Source organism: Blastomyces dermatitidis (genome assembly GCF_000003525.1).
Source record: "Blastomyces dermatitidis ER-3 genomic scaffold supercont1.1, whole genome shotgun sequence".
Classification (NCBI taxonomy): Eukaryota; Fungi; Ascomycota; class Eurotiomycetes; order Onygenales; family Ajellomycetaceae; genus Blastomyces; species Blastomyces dermatitidis.
In genome coordinates, this window is record NW_025544774.1 from 6,297,694 (window position 1) to 6,304,662 (window position 6,969).

Genomic DNA, 6,969 nt, shown 5'->3' on the forward strand with positions numbered 1-6,969 from the left:
GAAGATCAAAATCAGTCTCATTCAGTTCATTCAGTGATTGCTTATATAATCAGAATTTGGTAATGATTATTGATAATACTCATGAAACAACTAAATACATTCTTGTGCAAGTTTATTCTTCACTTTCTCATGAAAACTACACTTCTCTGATATACTGTGATCAGAGGTATTAAACTGTCTGATAATTCCATGTTTTACAATCATGAGTTTCTTGATTGTTTCTTCTTGTAATTGTCTCTGATGATAGTGATAAATATCTCAACTTGAGTTGAACTTTCACTTCATTTTCACCCCTGTCAATGGAATTGTCAGAATATCATGTGCCATCAGTGCAACAGTTGAATATGTACTCTCAATAATTTTCTATAACTCTAGAATTGATTTGGCATGTAAATTTGTCAGATTATCTTAAAGATAGCAGTCAAATTCAGTTTTACAAGCATGTAGTTTTGCCTGATTTTCAGTTGTAATTAATGTATGCAAGTTCTGTTTCAAAGTTAGTATTATAGTTCTATGTGATATGAAGTGTTATCAAAGATTGTTACTTATTAGGGAATTGTATTTCACTGTCTTCACATCTTAAACATCTGCTTGTTCAAATCTCTGATAGTTGATATTGTAGTAGTCTCAGGCTAATTTGACATATGAGTCTTATTTCTTCTCTGTTCAATCTTGAGAAGTGTAGATGTTAACTTGATGAAAGGAATCTAGTAGAGCTGCTACAGCATAGTACTCTGCAAAAGATTGTTCTATTTTACTGTAGTAATATGTCAGTTTATCCCTTGCAGCAATAATAGCCTGTGCTATAGCATCATTTCAGACTGAATTTCTTTTTGAGTGATTCAACTGCTTCTCAAGATAAGTAAATAAACTGTTATACACTCATCAGGCTGACTGCAGCATTGATGTATGAGTGATTGAGACTGTCTTTGTTGTCTTATAAAACTGAAACAGTAAATCAATCATATATTTCAACTGAGTTCACTTCATATCAGAAAGTTTCAATATCTGAATCTTTTTCTGATCAGAGTGTTACACTCAATGATTAATTATCTGATGCAATTGAAGAGTCTGAACAGTTATCTTATATGTTGAACTTCACTGTGTTCTAACATTCTGTATCATATTCAGTGATGTGACTGATTTATTTGTTTGTTGAATATCATGGAATCATTGTTGTTGTTTAGAAGAGATACAAATTGCATTAGCAATGTTTTGAATCTATGATATTTAAATTATTAGTCAATCTATTCAAAATTAACAGTAGCATTATCAAAAAGCATTATCAAAAAGCAATATTAAAAAGTGTTATCAAAAAACATTATCTTTTGCAAAGTGAATGTAAAAGTTACTTGAGTAATCACTTTCATCTCATTCTTATCTCAAGAATCAGTCATCTCATTATTCTTCATCTTGATATTAAGATTCTTTATCAGTGTTTGCATCATAAGTTGAACCACATGAGTAATGCAGGAAATATGACCTGTTTATCATTTCACAAATGCAAAGCCAATTTTGCTTCAAGCTCTTCATCATAGTATAGTTATTTGCAGCATTGTCAGTTGTAATTGTAAGAAGACTGAGACTAATATCTCAATAGTCATTTTTAATCACAGTCATTAATATCTCTGCCATATAATTCTCAGTATGACTACTGATCAATGATTCAAATTCAATTAATGTCTCTTAATAAGTTCAGTTCTCATCAATGTAATAACATGTAACTCTCATAAATGCAAGATTATTTGTACTAGTTCATGCATTCACTGTGAGAGACACTCTTCAATGATTCTTCAACTCTGATTCTAGATGTTGCATATTGACTTTGTAGTGTGTCTTGAGGTTGGACTGAAGACAGAATTGATGTGAAATATGAAGATTTGAATTAAGTATTTGAAGAAGTGTTCAGAATTCAGGGTTTTCAATTGATCAAAGAGAAAGATTCAGAGATATACACATGTGAAGTAATTATTCATGAAAGTTATCAGATGAGAGTTATGAAATCAGAGTACTGATACAGAGTTATTTTCACATGATTTTCTTCAAATTAGAAAGTTAGTGTTACTAAAAATCATTATCTGATAGAGTAACTTATCAGCTCAGTAGTAATTTTCTGATTATTTTCCTTTTATTGTCTGCATTCTGATGACTTCAGATGTCAGAAAATTCCTTCAGAGTCATGATCAGTCTATGATGAATGTTTCTGAATGAAGTTGCAGTGATTGCAGCAGAGAGATGACTCTTCAGTAATCTGCAATATAACCTGTTAATAATTATTTCATAGTTCATCTCAATGTTTATGTTGAGTTTTTCATAAATTTTATGACCTGGAATCAGATGTGAAGAATGAAGTGATCATTCATCATAATTGAAAGAGAGCATTCTGTATTGAATTGTAAATAATATAGACTTTGTGATTCACAGTGATTTCTTGAAGAGTTTGTGAATCTTCAATAGAAGTAAAAGAAGTGAAAGAAGTGAATTCAGAAGACATGATAATAATTTGAGAAAGATGATAATTTATTTTCAATAACTGATCACTGATGTGTGTAAGAAGAATTAATATAAGAGAAAATAATCTTGTTTCTTAGCTTAGTTATAATTTTAGTACTAACTCAGATTGAATATCATTGATGTATAAAAGTAAATAAACAATCTTGATTAATCTCTGTTATATTTCTTGAAATATATTAATATTGTGAAAGAGAGTGTTACTAAATTGTATTATTAGATAATATCATTAAAAATATATTAATATTGTGAATATCAATGTTGAAAAAATGTTGATACTTATACATTATAGTGATTTGTGAATCATGATAGTTAAATATATATATATATATATATATTGTTCCTGACTTGATTACAACTTGTACAATAATTTTTAAAAACTCAAAATTAATTTCAATTATTAATAATTATGAACTTATAACTAACTAATATAAAAAGAAAAAAACTTTTTCTACTCATTATCTTTCTTCTCTTTCTCATTCTTCTTATCATTCTTCATAATTCACTTCTTATTCTTCTTCTTCTTCTTCTTCTCCTCATCTGAGATGATAATCATCTCAAAATCTTTCTTCACTGTCTTCTCAGAGAAGGGTTTCTACTGCTCTCTCTCAGCCAGGTCAACCTGTATCTCAAAATCTCACATTTCCTGGTCTGCTGTCTCAGGTTTCATCTCAGTAGTAAGCAGATTAGCATGCTCAGAGAGCAGAGCTGTCTCCTCAATGTTCTAAATCATGAAGTGCATTCAAGACCTGAACAAGGCCTCAATTCCCTTCTCCTCTGTCAGCTTCTGCTAATTAATTAGAGAACAGAAGTATTATCAAAAATTGTTATCTCTTAACAAATAAAAAACTTATCAGTTTTGACTTCTTTATCTCTCACTTTAACACTCTCTCAATCTTCTTCTGCTGTTACTTATTTGCAGCAACACTCTTCTTCTCTCTCTCTCTCTTCATCTTAGTCTCAAATCATTCTCAGAACTTCTCCTGATCTCACTGCTACTGCATGAGACTCTTCACTGTCTTCTTCTTCAATCTCTCACAGGCAGTGCTATCTGCATTATTTCTATACTTAGTTCAGTCTAAATCTATCAGAAGTGTTACTTAAAATTGTTATCATTCTACTCTCTTGCAGAGCCTCTTCAAGGCATTATAATGTGTCTTACAATCTGTCTTCTCTTGCTTAAACATCTTCTTCTTCTCTCTCTTCAATCTGTGATAATGCTCATGCACCTTGGTGGTCCACAGGACCGCAGAATATTTGAAGAGAAATGACATGATTGGTTTCAGTGAGTGTTGAAGAGAAGTGAAGGCAGAAGAGACGGCCAGAAATGATATGATAATAGTGATGATAATGATGATGATAATGATGATGATAATGATAGTAATGATAATGATGATAGTGATGATGATAATGATGATGATAATAATAATGATAATGATAATGATGATGATGATGAAAGAGAAAGTGCATTGAAATATATTACTGACTTATCAAATATAAAGAGACTTAAAGAAAATATTAACAGCTTTCAGTGATGTACAGAAACAGCTACAGTGTTGCATAGCAACATCATCTTCATTCAATACATGCACTGTTGATATTCTTTGTATGCAGTTATTATATAATCTGTATCAGAGATACATGCAGAAAACAGATCTTTGTTACTAGAACAAATGATTACAGCAATTCTCTGTTTTCATATTATAAAGATAAGTTATTCTCATTTCTTTCTTCTCTCTTTTCTCTTCTTCAATTAACCACTAATTCCAAGCTGGTATGAAAACTATTAAAACACTCTCAGAAACTCTCAAATTGAAGAGTATAGACTAATCAAATTTCAAATGCAGAAGAAATCAAATTATCTTCTATAGATTTAATTATTCATCTTCTCTCAAATAAAACAGCAGTTGTGTCCTCTCTCTCTCTCTCAATTAAACAAAACATGGCCTGTGAAAAGCAAGTATCACACCAGGCCATAATGACTAACACAGCCCCAGCACACAGAACTGTATATACACAGTACATGCTGAACTGAAAGACTGTGTGAGTTATAAATCAGCAGCAGCATTTCAGAGAGAGCTATGCAGCATGAAAAAGCTGCAACTCTCAGTCACATGCACAGAGAGTGAATCATCACAGTAAGTGCATGTACATTGAAGTAATGCTTTTTGATAACACTCAGTCTCTGATATGATGAAAATAGAGTCTCTCTGTGAGATTCATTTCTATCAGAAGTCTGAGAATCTTATATTTCTCAAGATCATCTTCATGCATCTTATTCATGAAATCAATGAGAAGAATCATCAATTTCAGTGTTCTGCTCTTAATGTCATTCAAGTAGCAGCAGAGTCCATCCTGGTCACACTTTTTAAGTGTATATTTTCTAATTATTCACATTTATATAGATATATACTGATTATTTATTAGATGATATTAAGACAATGATTCATCACAGCTGTGTTATTCTCACTATGAGAAATATATGATTGATGATGAACATTGTGAAGACTCTGAGAAGTGAGTATTTTGAGAATGCTGCAGCTCTGTAATCTTGATTTTTTTTTATTTTTATTTATTATTTTTTTCTTTTTCTTTTCTTTTTTTTTTTTTATTTTTCTTTCTCTTTCTGTCTCTTTTTTTCTTTCTCTTCTTTTTTTCTTTCTCTTTTTTTTTTTTTTTTTTTTTTTTTTTATTGTGATTTTTTCTTGTTGTTTTGTTATTTGTTTTTTTATTATTTTTTGTATTATACATTTTTTTTTTAATTAAAATGATATTGATTATGATCTGTGTTCAGAAAAGTAATGATATTTGATAATACTCTCTGTTGAATTTTCAACAAATGAGCACTATGTTATGATATTATGTAAGTGAGAAATGATTTCATGGTCTCATTTGATGCCATTTTCAATAATGAGATCAGAATGAAAATGTGACTAAGAATTCAAATATATTCTTTATCTGAGACTAGATTTTTATTTGAAAAGTGAATCTGAAATCTTTAATATTTGAAATAACAGGATTTGAGATCAATGTGATGAACACAAACCATGACCAGAAGTAATGCTTTTAGGCAATGTGACAACTGTAAAGTTTGATCCTGGTCTCAGACACGGTCACACGGTCAGTCTAATTCTAACAGTAATCACTGTTGCAAGGCTCTCAAAGTAGTGATATCAGTGATGAAAGAATTTCACTATTATAAGAAGCTTCTGATCATGAATGTCATAGTTGATCTTCACAGGTTACATTTTCTGTGAGAAAAAGACTACTGAAACTCAGTTCTCATTTAACTGTAGTTATAAGACTATTTCTGAAATCACAAAGAAAAAGATATCTATCTTCAATCTGATTAAGAGTAAGAAATCAAAGTGAAATAGTATTACTGTGTCTATGAATATCTGTTTTAATCTTGTAAAGACTCTGTAAGCTTCTGAAATAAGAAAGTTCTTATAGTTCTCTCTTCTTAATAATCTTTTTATTCTTCATTCACAGAATGACTTTTTCTTATTTTCATTCTTCAGCATGTCTGTAAGAGTTAAGAAGATTCTCATAAATGCAAAGATAAATCATCTATAGAAATTCACAAAGCTCAGAAAGATCTGAATCTTATAAATACTAGTTGACTTCAGTCATGATAGAATAGTCTTAATCTGTGAAGATTTCATCTGAATATCATCTGCAGTGATTACATATTCTAGGAAATTAATCTAATAAGCACTGAAGTTGTACTTTGTAAGCTTAATATACAGTTCTGTCTCATCTAAGATCTTCAACATACTTCACACATGCTCAGTATGTTCTTTCTTCTTTATAAAGTATATCATCACATCATTCAGATATATTATCATGAAGACATTCAGATATGTGTAAAGTGTTTTATTGATAAAAGACTGAAATGCTGTAGAAGTATTAGTCAGATCAAAAGACATCACTAGATATTCAAGCAATCTCAGTACAGTTCTAAAGACAGTCTTTCATTCATTCTCAGACTGTATTCACAGCTGTGTATATATATTGATTATATTCAGTTATATGAATATGACAGCTCTCACAAGACAGTTAATTATATTCTCAATCAGAGATAGAGAATAGTGACTCTTTATTATCTTGAAGTTCAGGTTACAGTAGTCTACACACAATCTGAGATCTTCATTCTTCTTCTTCACAAATATCACAGAGACTTTCATAAAGATCTGTGAAGATTAAATAAAGTCATTCTTCAGATTCTTCTTCACATAGATCTGTAAGATCTCTATCTTATAATAAGAGAGTTTATAAATTGATTCTTAGAAGAGTTTCTACTCTTCTATCAAATCTATTGTCAGATTCTTCTCACAGTGAGAGAGAAGCTTAGCTGTCTTTACTGAGTTAAATATCTCTGTAAGATCTCAGTATTTCTCTGATATCTGAAACTCAGTTTTTATAACTGCAAGATTCTCAGACACTTATAAAGTCATT